Source organism: Oncorhynchus gorbuscha, linkage group LG03, assembly GCF_021184085.1.
Source record: "Oncorhynchus gorbuscha isolate QuinsamMale2020 ecotype Even-year linkage group LG03, OgorEven_v1.0, whole genome shotgun sequence".
Classification (NCBI taxonomy): domain Eukaryota; kingdom Metazoa; phylum Chordata; class Actinopteri; order Salmoniformes; family Salmonidae; genus Oncorhynchus; species Oncorhynchus gorbuscha.
Window position 1 is genome coordinate 33,853,035 of NC_060175.1, and position 12,937 is coordinate 33,865,971.

The following is a 12,937-nucleotide window of genomic DNA, read 5'->3' on the forward strand; positions in this document are numbered from 1 at the left end:
CGTGACAGAGTCTGGAGACGCCGTGGAGAACGTTCTGCTGTCTGCAACATCCTCCAGCATGACCGGTTTGGAGGTGGGTCAGTCATGGTGTGGGGTGGCATTTCTTTGGGGAGCCGCACAGCCCTCCAAGGGCTCGCCAGAGGTAGTCTGACTGCCATTAGGTACCGAGATGAGATCCTCAGACCCCTTGTGAGACCATATGCTGGTGCGGTTGGCCCTGGGTTCCTCCTAATGCAAGACAATGCTAGACATCATGTGGCTGGAGTGTGTCAGTAGTTCCTGCAAGAGGAAGGCATTGATGCTATGGACTGGCCTGCCCGTTCCCCAGACCTGAATCCAATTGAGCACATCTGGGACATCATGTCTGGCTCCATCCACCAATGCCACATTGCACCACAGACTTTCCTTTAGTTGGCGGATGCTTGAGTCCAGGTTTGGGAGGAGATCCCTCAGGAGACCATCCGCCACCTCATCAGGAGCATGCCCAGGCGTTGTAGGGAGGTCATACAGGAACGTGGAGGCCACACAGACTACTGAGCCTCATTTAGACTTGTTTTAAGGACATTATATCAAAGTTGGATCAGGCTGTAGTGTGGTTTTCCAATTTAATTTTGAGTGTGACTCCAAATCCAGACCCTCATGGGTTGATAAATTTGATTTCCATTGCTAATTTTTGTGTGATTTTGTTGTCAGCACATTCAACTATGTAAAGAAAAAAGTATTTAATAAGAATATTTCATTCATTCAGATCTAGGATGTGTTATTTTAGTGTTCCCTTTATTTTTTTGAGCAGTGTATATCATCATAAATAAAAAGGCACAGGGTGAACCCAAAGTGCAAAATATAAAGTACTCAGGAAATAGTAGGAGAGATTCCTCTCAGGAAAACAAGTGACATTTACAATGACCGACAATGACAAATGGCAGAGGGAGTATATATACAGTGATTGACTGGGGATTGGAACCAGGTGTGTTTAATGATGACGAGACAAGTCCAGGGTTGATGAGTGAAGGGCGTTTGCCAGCAGTAGGTTCAGCAGCAGCTATAAGTTTGGCGATGCCAAACGCTTGAGCTGGACAGGAGGGGGAGCCAAAGCGAAGGCTGGTGTTACAGCAATAATGGCTGTAATGGTACCAATAATGGTACCAAATCACCTGTCTGGATTCTTAAATTCAACATGTTTTGTCCAATATCTCAAGATAGGATGGTCATATTGTTATGACGTTTTCAGGGCTGATGTAGAACACATAGAGGATTCAAATAAAATAAAAAATATTAAATTAAAATGCTACATTATGCAAATCAAAATTAAGCACTTCATATGCAAATTAGGCAGTAAGGAATACATATTTCAGTAATATAAGCCCAATAATTTAGGATAGAGTGGTCATATTAACACATTTTCATGCTTTATGCAAAACTGAGAGTTTTAAACAATTAAAGAAATTAGAATACAACTTTTTATACAACTTTATGCAAATGATATACTTAATACACCACCGACAACACACACAGCCTAACACAGACACACTTCTCAGCATCCCCACACACTCACACAGCATACCCACCACATCACACATAGCTTAACACTGACCCACACTTCTCGCTAAGTCTGAACTGTAACACAGAAGGCTACTAGTCTAATAACATTGCTTACTTATAAGGTAAGCCTACATCTGAGTTGGGTTATATTGTAATGTTGTTTTTGGTGTTGATGAGTTACTCTGGTGATGGAAGGATAAACTGCAGCAAATCATTTCCGCCTAGGCACAGGAGAGACATATGGGGCACATTTTCAATTCAGTTGTATTTGGCTATGTTTTTATCGATTGTAGGGCTGTAGCCACTGTATTCTGGTAGTTTTTACTTGAAAGAACAAAACAATCAAGAAACTCGCGCTGGCAAAATACAGCCAATGCTGCGCAGCTCTGCTTCTCGCCTGGTTCGTTGCCTCTGCAAACTGCTTCAGACAGTAGCTGTGTTCAAATGCCCATACTAACATACTGTATATTACATGAGTATATACTACTTACTATTAGTTCATTTTAGTATCCTGTAAATGAACGGTATACTTTCAGTTGAGCCTACTAACGTTTTGCCTGTCTACCGGAAATTGATGCTGTTGCTATGCAATCTCTTGCTAGCATAACAAGTTATTAGCTAGACATCTTACAAAAATCGTACTAAATTCAGAGCGCACACTGGATGCTCTGGCTGAGGAGTAGGGTTGATCCCTTAGCTATGTGATAACTACTTCTGAGTGTTTAGAGCTTGAGGTAGTCACCTCATACAAGTACTTGGGAGTATGGCTAGACGGTACACTGTTCTCTCAGCACATATCAAAGCTGCAGGCTAAGGTTAAATCTAGACTTGGTTTCCTTTATCGTAATCGCTCCTCTTTCCCCCGAGCTGCCAAACTAACCCTGATTCAGGTGACCATCTGTGGCAGAAGAATCAGAATTAGTTGTGTAACATAGATAATTAAGATGTCTTATCTGCATAATATGCTTATGTGATATACTTGTTATTAGAATGTATCCCTTTGGACTCTGGTGTTGGCAGTTGCACTTCCTCCCTCAGCTGGGGGTCAGTCACCTGGGGCCCAGAGAGGGGAGAGGTCAGGCTTGTCTTTTACATGTCCCTGGTGCTATGCAGAATATCAGAAAGGGAAGAGGACAGGAGGGAACATAGTCTTCATATGTAAATGTGTCTTTACCTATTCTTAAACCATGTGAATGTGTCTTTACCTATTCTTAAACCATGTGAATGTGTCTTTACCTATTCTTAAACCATGTGAATGTGTCTTTACCTATTCTTAAACCATGTGAATGTGTCTTTACCTATTCTTAAACCATGTGAATGTGTCTTTACCTATTCTTAAACCATGTGAATGTGTCTTTACCTATTCTTAAACCATGTGAATGTGTCTTTACCTATTCTTAAACCATGTGAATGTGTCTTTACCTATTCTTAAACCATGTGAATGTGTCTTTACCTATTCTTAAACCATGTGGGAATGTGTCTTTACCTATTCTTAAACCATGTGAATGTGTCTTTACCTATTCTAAACCATGTGAATGTGTCTTTACCTATTCTAAACCATGTGAATGTGTCTTTACCTATTCTAAACCATGTGAATGTGTCTTTACCTATTCTTAAACCATGTGAATGTGTCTTTACCTATTCTAAACCATGTGAATGTGTCTTTACCTATTCTTAAACCATGTGAATATGTCTTTACCTATTCTAAACCATGTGAATGTGTCTTTACCTATTCTAAACCATGTGAAGGGATGGCGTGATTAATGGGGAACCAATTCCTTGTCTCCACAATGTCTGTGTGTCAGTCACTCCCTCCTTGGCATTGGGGGATGTGTGTGGTAGTGTCTGGAACCATTGTATGTCATCTCTGATGTTGCACTTATCCTGGTATAGTGTATGACCTAGAGGCTCACTCCCCTCAGTGAGCTTGTCCAGGAGTGGGGTCAAGAAGGGATTTTACTTGAGATGGGAGTATCTGGAGTTGACAATTGATTTATGTCATTTGATGAGTTGGTGTTTTTGTGCTATGAAGTGCCAGGAACGAGATTGAAACCTCGTCTTAGGGACCAAACTGAACGATAATTTATAGCGAATGCTATCTGGCTATGGGATACTCCTTTCTCATTTAAAAAGTCTCACCTGTGACCTGTTCAAAACATCTGGTTTGTTATGTCGACTAGGGGGTGGATCTTGGCTATAAAAGACTGATTAACTGCCATGTTCAGGGGCAGAACGACAGATGTCAGCTCAGGGATTCAATCTTGCAACCTTTCAGTTAATAGTCCAACGCTCTAACCACTAGGCTACCTGCTACCTCTGTGACTTATGTTCCATCCCTTCAGTACAGTTGGTAATCATTGCTATAAATGCTAAAAATCCAATCTTACTGAAACATATATCACTTGTTGACCTATCTCTCTGTACTGGTACAGATCTACTACTCACACCACTCCTCTCAGGAATGCTATACATTCCTTTGTCTCATGCCCTTCTGCACACTTCTCACACCTAGTAACCTCCCTCCTACACACTACTGCAACATGCCCATAAGCTTGACACCTGTAACAACATAATGTATTCGGTACAAAATCTCGTACAGGATAACTTAAATAGCCTAAAATCACTTTGTCGGGCAAAGACTCAACATCAAAACTCAAAAGAACAGACAATGACTGTTCTGTTTCACCACCTTTGCCACCCTGTCTGCGTCGCACCAAACAATGAGCATCACAAACAGCAGGAATCTTCCCCTTCAGTTGGTAAACTTTAACATTTACTGCTACCCCAGTAATCACTCCTTTCAATGGCGCCCTTTTCTTCCCATTTCTTGCCCACATTTGTTTAACGCAGAGCGCCTTCTCCCTCTGACCAGCAGAAACACAAACAATTAACACAAGACCACTTCTGGTTACCCTCACCGATTCCACAGTATCCAACTCTGTTTTCACCCACCCTTAAACCACAAATGGATCAGCCAAAAGGCAAGGGTACATTTTTTCCAAAAACTTCACTCCTACTGTCACAGACTCATCTTTATCCTAACCCTCGGGCAAGCCTCGGCCTTCGAGGACTTCACCAGACCTACCACCTCCTAACATGCTAGATTACAGAGATGTAATTTATAGGTCGCCAGGTAAGGGTGGTCTCGAGCGGCTAGATGTTCTTTACCATTCGGCCAGATTAGCCACCAATGCTCCTTATAGGACACATCAATGCACTCTACACTCCTCTGTAAACTGGTCATCTCTGTATACCTGTCGCAAGACCCAGTGGTTGATGCTTATTTAGAAAACTTTCTTAGGCCTCACTTCCCCCTATCTGACATACCTACTGCAGCCCTCATCCTCCACATACAACATCCGTTCTGCCAGTCACATTCTGTTAAAGGTCCCCACCATGTTGTGCTGCTGCCATGCTGTGATGCTACCATGTTGTTGTCATGTTGTGTTGCTACCATGCTGTTTTGTCATTAGGGTTGGGTTGGTTACTTTCTAAATGTAATCCATTACAGTTACTAGTTACCTCTCCAAAATTGACATCAGTAACACAACTTTTGGATTAACCAAACTCAGTAACATAATCTGATTCCTTTCAGTTACTTTTTTGATTACTTTCCACTTAAGAGGCATTAGAAGAAAACAAAAATTTATGTTACCAATTGAACATCTATTGCAGGATAAACCAATATTAAAGTTTACATAGCTGGCCAAATATGGATGTTCTACTACGTATAATAGCATGATTACATTATATCTTTACATTAATATATATAATTTATAAATCCCAAAATGGATGTAGCAACTACAGATTGCCCCTTTAAGACTATCAAAAGCCCCACTTTTATTCCATACTATGCAGATGTTGGGACTATTTTTTTTTCGAGAACCAGTTACGGTAAAATAATAATTTGTTTCTATGTCATATAGACCCATTATTCCATATAAAACAAATACTGTATGAAGTGAAAAGTTGTGTTTTTCAGCAAAGCCCAGAACATTAAAGCATGTTTGTGAAAAGCCAACAATTTCCCAGGAAGTTTAATCACAATATATGGACATTGTAGTAAGAAATGAAGCCCTCCAAACTTATGAATAACCATATGAGGTATAATATTCCAGAAACTATGAGGATTTCTCTAGTACCTTTTAACCCAGTTTATCTTACGTGGCTTGTTTTTCCATATGAAGTTGTACAATGGCCTATCTAAGGTACAGCAAGTGGATTTGGAATGTCAATAGATTAAAAAAGATAGGATGCACAAGATAGCCCCTCAGCTTTGGATAAAAGCACCCTCCCTTGAAGACTTCCCTAACCATGAGGATACTTCTTTTGATAGATTCAGTTACAGGATTCAAATTAAGATCATTCACAGCCTTAAGATTTTTGGTGATCTTTACACTGAGGTAGGTTATATTTTTCAGAGATGTTACCATTTGCTGGATTGACAGCTCCTTTCAGAATAAACATCTCACATTTGGAAGGATTTAATACTAAACCTGAGATTTTGGAGAACTGCTTCACAATATCCAATGCTAATCTAGCTTGTGACACATTTGTCAAGGTGTCACCCGCCAGTTGGGATATCTTGCTCTATCTGGCCTGGAATGTAATGCCTTCAAATTTCAGCAGTTCCCAATATTTCCTATATTCTGCATTAGAGGTTTACATTCCAGTAAACAGAAATTTGATTTTTTTGTTGTTCTTTTTTTCTATTTTGTCATTTAATTGTATTTATAATATATATATATTTTTTTACACCTTTTTACCCCCATTTTTGTGGTATCCAATTGGTAGTTACAGTCTTGTCTCATCGCTACAACTCCCAGTTGAGAGCCGTACGAAACACAACCCAACCAAGCCACACTGCTTCTTGACACAATGCCCACTTAACCCGCAAGCCAGCAGCACCAATGTGTCGGAGGAAACACCGAATGTGCGAACGTGTTAGCGTGCACTGCGCCCGGCCAGCCACAGATGTCGCTAGTGTGTGAAGGGACAAGGACATCCCTGCCGGCAAACCTTCCCTAACCCGGACGACCCTGGCCCAATTGTGCGCCGCCCCACGTGTCTCCCGGTCACGGCCGGCTGAAACAGAGCCTGGACTCAAACCCAGAATCTCTAGTGGCACACTGATGCAGTGCCTCCCGTCTGTCCTGAGCTGCCGGAGTCTCCCGTCTGTCCTGAGCTGCCGGAGTCTCCCGTCTGTCCTGAGCTGCCGGAGTCTCCCGTCTGTCCTGAGCTGCCGGAGCCTCCCGTCTGCCCTGAGCTGCCGGAGCCTCCCGTCTGCCCTGAGCTGCCGGAGCCTCCCGTCTGCCCTGAGCTGCCGGAGCCTCCCGTCTGCCCTGAGCTGCCGGAGCCTCCCGTCTGTCCTGAGCTGCCGGAGCCTCCCGTCTGTCCTGGGCTGCCGGAGCCTCTCGTCTGTCCTGAGCTGCCGGAGCCGCCCGTCTGTCCTGAGCTGCCGGAGCCGCCCGTCTGTCCTGAGCTGCCGGAGCCGCCCGTCTGTGCATGAAAACGAGTCGTCTCTCCTTGAATGACAACAATAACTTTATTGAAGAACCCTACTGTTGACCAATCACTGACGAGGGGGCGTAGAATGCGGCTTGGAACTTCAACTTGCCTCCAGAACATTTTTTGTATGCCCGAACAGCCGAAGAATTCCTAACCGAAGGCCAAAAATGTCACAAAATGTAATCATAATACATACTCTTCTGAGCTGTTCGTCTGGGAAGCATGCGGACACCTTTAGATGACAATGAAGCGTTTTAGGATGCAAACAAATATATTTGCAGTTTGGATTAGGAGTGTTTGTAGCTCCTTGGAGGCCATCTTGTTGTGAGATTTCTTGTCACTGTGTATCTAGCCCTATTGGAAAGCCCGGCCCTCGATTCTCCAGTGGCTTGTGTACTGTAGCATGGTTCTCACTTAGTAGTAAAATGTTTGTGTGTGTATTGCAGAGTAGCCTGGTGGCATTTCACAGTGGGGACAGTGATCCAGAGGAGGCAGCAGATCCAGATCAGGGAGTTTGAGGTGATGAGCGGTCAGACAGGCCGACAGACTGGAGGAAGTTGGCCTATCTGCTCTGTCTCAGGCAGTTCCCTAGCGAAGACGCCCTGCTGCGGCACCAACAGCTTCAGACCTGCAGTATGGCAACAGCAGGATGACACTTTAATCTCTATGAGTCTGGGTGGAAATATTTTGGGTTATTTTTAGCCCTGTCATCTGCTCAGGGTGTGCAATTGTCCTTTAGCTTAAACAAGGTGAGAACATACATTCTGTTGCACTTTCATGCCAAGACTAGTCGTGCCTTTTAAATGTGTGAATTGCATAGTTCCCGGGGGGAATTAACCTTCTTATTCTGTTAATCGTTTTAGCAAAACTTGGAAATTCACAGACGATCCAAACTATTGGAAGCCGAGCTGGAGGAGTTGGAGAGAAAATATATAGAGGTAGGCTCTACTCTTTGAAGATTTCTACCATTCACAGGGTGACTTTTAGAAAGTTGAGATATTCAAAGACACCTCTGAGTTGTATCATGTTGATATTATTCTGTGATTGTCTGTGTTGCTGAAATACAGAGACAGAGCATCTGAAAGAAGGGATAAGAATGGTGTTCCTGAACCACCAGCGCCCAAGAAGAAGAAATTCTATCTAGATATCCCTCGCCCCCCTATCTCAAAAGCAGGGGTCTCATATTCCCCTAACATATGTTATTGTCCAACTATAGCCTTGATCAATTCAAGTTAACAGAACTAACAAATGAATTACATTTGATTAATATAATTTGATTAATTCCCATCTCTTCTCAACCACCTGACACACAGGAACTATGAGCAGCCCACCAAAGACGGTCTGACTAATGCTAACATTGGGAACATGATGCTGCAGGCAATGAGCTGGCAAGAAGGTAAGGGCCAGGGCCGCAACCAGCCGTGCATCACTGTCAGACAAAACTAGAAACTATACAGGCCCTTTCACCTGCAAAGATGGCTTGAAGTTCCATGTCCCTGGGCTGTTTCCTTGCAGATGGGGTTGGTGTGTGAAGGTGTGTTGAGTTTGTATATGTGTGGCCAATTAGCAGGTGTACCTGAGGGGTGCCTGATCCCAATCTGTCTATTTTAATAGGCATCTTCTTGCCCTCTCCCCACAGGCATCAGTACGGACCAAGGGCACACGCCTGGGCATCAAGGGAAGCAACTACGAACTCTACGCATCGGACACCTACAAGGACACCGTGCTCAAGGCCATCTTTGCACGCTTCATAGAGCTTGCGTGAACAGGGACTACAGCCGCCCCCTCCTTCCTCACCCCTACACCCTTGTTACCCCATTATCCCCACCACTATGAAAATTATAAGAACAAGAGGAGCATGTACATTTGCTATTTAAGTGTTTTGTTTGGTTTACTTTATTTGTTCTTCCTTTCTGTGGCCATGTACAACAGCTACAAATAATTAAGATATCAGGCATTCTATTAACCACAGGCCAAGCTAGTTCTTGTCCATTTCGTGTATTTGTTTTCCTTCCATATATACTGAACAAAAATATAAATGCAACATGTATTGTTAGTCCCATATTTCATCAGCTGAAATAAATGATCCCAGAAATGTTCCACATGCATTTCTCTCAAATGTGGTGCACAAATTTGTTTACATCCCTGTTAGTGAGCATTTCTCCTTTGCCAAGATAACCCATCCACCTGACAAGTGTGGCATATCAGGAAGCTGATTAAACAGCATGATCATTACACAGGTGCACCATTGTGAGGCCCATTTTTTAAAGGTCTCTGTAACCAACCGATGCATATCTCTATTTCCAGTCATGCGAAATCCATAGATTAGGATTATGAACTGTAACTCAGTAAAATCTTTGGAATTGTTGCATGCTGTGCTTATATTTTTGTTCATATAAAATGCTGTCATTAGCATTCTGTACAGTTTGTATAGTTAATACATGTGTACAGAATCCAGATGTGGCTGTTCTGAGCTTCTCTCTAGTTGTTTATCTGAAACAGATCAGAATTAAACCTGACGTGTACTCGCGTGCTTCCATCTAGAACTGCACTTTTTGTTTTCTGGTCTTTAAATGTTAGAGCACGTTTTTCATTACAAGGATAGGGATCAATCCTATGCCTTTCACAGAATCAAATCAGACGCATGAAGAGATGCTGCAAGTTACAGTATGCCGATGAGCACTATAGTCAATATTTTGCATTATGTCCTGAGAGCTTTAAATTGTTCCTTCAGTGTAGCGACTAAATAGGCACTGTGATTTAATAAGGCAGTTTGAGTTCTTAGGAGGAGTACTGTGATGTGAGTTGCCCCTCCACAGGGCTTGTCTGACTCACTGGATATTACTGAGCTGTTCCTCCTGGGACAGTGTGCTGGATCCCTGACCACAACGTTACTCCTCACCACTGCTAATCTCTCACCTCACCTGGCTTTTGTGTGTACTCACCAGAACAGATGTGATTCCTCCATTGGGGTTTGACAAATTGTGCTTAATGGAAATGTTTTGACTAATTAAAAACTCTTCTTCTTTATTAGTGGTTGATATTACTGTAACCTGTTGTTTGTGGCGTTGGACTACTAGACATAGAGGTTCCCTTGAATGTATACAGGTGTGGAATGCACATGATTAAGTCTATGGAGCGCAGCGGAACAGCAACATTGCTGCTTAAGCATACAATCAAACCCTATTTCCAGCAGGCTCCTGATGCCGGAGACAATGATGTTTTATACATATATGTGATATCATCTGGCTTCCTCTTGATAGACTAGGAGTATTATATCCAAAATCAATTCATCAAAGTCAAAAGCACGTGTGTGTCTGTGTTTTCCACCAGGTTAATATTGGATTTAACAGTCACAGTGTAACACAGATCAGTGTAATAACACATTAGATGATGCAGGAATAGCCAAGGTAGCAGGAATGTCTCAACTTGGGCCAAGTCATGAGCACTGAATACTGACAGCTAACATAGTTAACACTAGACCTGGTGTGTGATTGGCGCCGGAGAAGAAGGCAGACGTTTTACGTGTCCCCAACCGATTGTGTTTTTTTGTTTGTTTATTTGCGTCGTTTGTAACTTATTTTGTTAATTATTTTGTACATAATATTGCCGCTACCGTCTCTTTTGACTGAAAAAAACTTCTGGACATCAGGACTGAGATTTCTTCCTTTCACAACTCTGACGAGCCGATGCGAACGATATACTGCATTCTCTGGAACAGGCCCAGATCCCCATGATTTGCATGACAGGGAGATGGAGAAAACGGGGACAGAGGTCGGGCTGCCTTCTGAGAATTCGTAGGCGATCGAATAAACTCCTAATTCCTTCCATTCTGCTAGCAAACGTGCAACCTTTGGAGAATAAAATTGATGACCTATGCGGAAGATTAAACTACCAATGGGACATTCAAAACTGTAATATTTTATGCTTCACAGAGTCATGGCTGAACGATAACACTATCAACACACAGCTGGCTGGTTATACGCTGTACCGGCAGCATAGAACAGCAGCGTTTGGTAAGACAAGGGGCAGCGGACTATGTATTTTTGTAAATAACAGCTGGTGCACGATATCCAAGGAAGTCTCAAGCTATTACTCGCCTGAGGTAGAGTATCTCATGATAAGCTGTAGGCCACACTATCTACCTAGAGAGTTTTCATCTGTATTCTTCGTAGGTGTTTACATACCACCACAGTCAGAGGTTGGCACTATGATAGCATTGAATGAGATATATTCCGCCATAAGCAAACAAGAAAACACTCACCCAGAGGCGGCGCTCCTAGTAGCTGGGGACTTTAATGCAGGAAAACTTAAATCCATTTTACCAAATTTCTATCAGCATGCTAAATGTGCAACCAGAGACCACCTTCACTCCACACACAGAGATGCACACAAAGATATCCCTCGCCCTCCATTTGGCAAATCTGACCATAATTGCATCCTCCTGATTCCTGCTTACAAGCAAAAATTAAAGCAGGAAGCACCAGTGACTAGATCAATTAAAAAGTGGTCAGATGAAGCAGGTGCTAAGCTACAGGACTGTTTTGCTAGCATAGACTGGAATATGTTCTGGGACTCCTCTGATCGCATTGAGGAGTACACCACATCAGTCATTGGCTTCATCAATGAGTGCATCGATGACGTCGTCCCCACAGTGACCGTACGTACATACCCCAACCAGAAGCCATGGATTACAGGCAACATCCGCACTGAGCTAAAAGCTAGAGCTTCCGCTTTCAAGGAGCGGGACTCTAACCCAGAAGCTTATAAGAAATCCTGCTATGCCTTCCGACGAACCATCAAACAGGCAAAGCATCAATACAGGACTAAGATCGAATCATACTACACCGGCTCTGATGCTCGTCGGATGTGGCAGGGCTTGCAAATCATTACAGACTACAAAAGGAAGAATAGCAGAGAGCTGCCACGCATGAGAGGACCAGCTGTTCTGAAAGACTGTGTGATCATGCTCTTCGCAGCCGATGTGAGTAAGACCCTTAAACAGGTCAATATTCGCAAGGCCGCAGGGCCAGACAGATTACCAGGACGTGTACTGCGAGCATGCGCTGACTAATTGGCAAGTGTATTCATTAACATTTTCAACCTCTCCCTGCCTGAGTTTGTAATGCTAACATGTTTCAAGCAGACCACCATAGTGCCTGTGCCCAAGGAAGCAAAGGTAACCTGTCGAAATGACTACCGATCCGTAGCACTCATGTCTGTAGCATTGAAGTGCTTTGAAAGGCTGGTCATGGCTCACATCAACACCATTATCCCAGAAACCCTAGACCCACTCCAATTTGCATACCACCCCAACAGATCCACAGATGATGCAATCTCTATTGCACTCCAAACTGCCCTTTCCCACCTGGACAAAAGGAACACCTATGTGAGAATGCTATTCATTGAGTACAGCTCAGCATTCAACACCATAGTGCCCTCAAAGCTCATCAATAAGTTAAGGACCCTTGGACTAAACACCTCCCTCTGCAGCTGGATCCTGGACTTTCTGACGGGCCGCCCCCAGATGGTAAGGGTAGGTAACAACACATCCGTCACGCTGATCCTCAACACGGGGGCCCCTCAGGGGTGCATGCTCAGTCCCCTCTTGTACTCCTAGTTCGCTCATGACTGCACGGCCATGCATGACTCCAGAACATCATTAAGTTTGCAGATGACACAACAGTAGTAGACCTGATCACCGACAACGACGAGACAGCCTATAGGGAGGAGGTCAGAGACCTGGCCGTGTGGTGCCAGGACAACAACCTCTCCCTCAACGTGATCAAGACAACAGAGATAATTGTGGACTGCAGGATCAAGAGGACCGAGCACGCCCCCATTCTCATCAATGGGGTTGCAGTGGAGCAGATCACTAACAAACTAA

The 12,937-nt window shown here is 43.4% G+C and overlaps 1 long non-coding RNA gene across 3 annotated transcripts; it reads left to right on the forward strand.

The window, feature by feature from the left end:
• The first annotated feature begins 1,531 nt into the window (after positions 1 to 1,531).
• LOC124019671 lies at positions 1,532 to 10,036 on the forward strand. Of its 3 annotated transcripts, XR_006835823.1 has the most exons (6): positions 1,532 to 1,664; positions 7,497 to 7,799; positions 7,914 to 7,988; positions 8,118 to 8,226; positions 8,364 to 8,446; positions 8,690 to 10,036. It is a non-coding gene; the product is annotated as an uncharacterized LOC124019671 (long non-coding RNA). The 3 variants fall into 3 exon arrangements; XR_006835822.1 differs by having other exon boundaries at positions 8,118 to 8,446; XR_006835825.1 differs by lacking the exon at positions 8,118 to 8,226.
• The last annotated feature ends 2,901 nt before the right edge of the window (positions 10,037 to 12,937 follow it).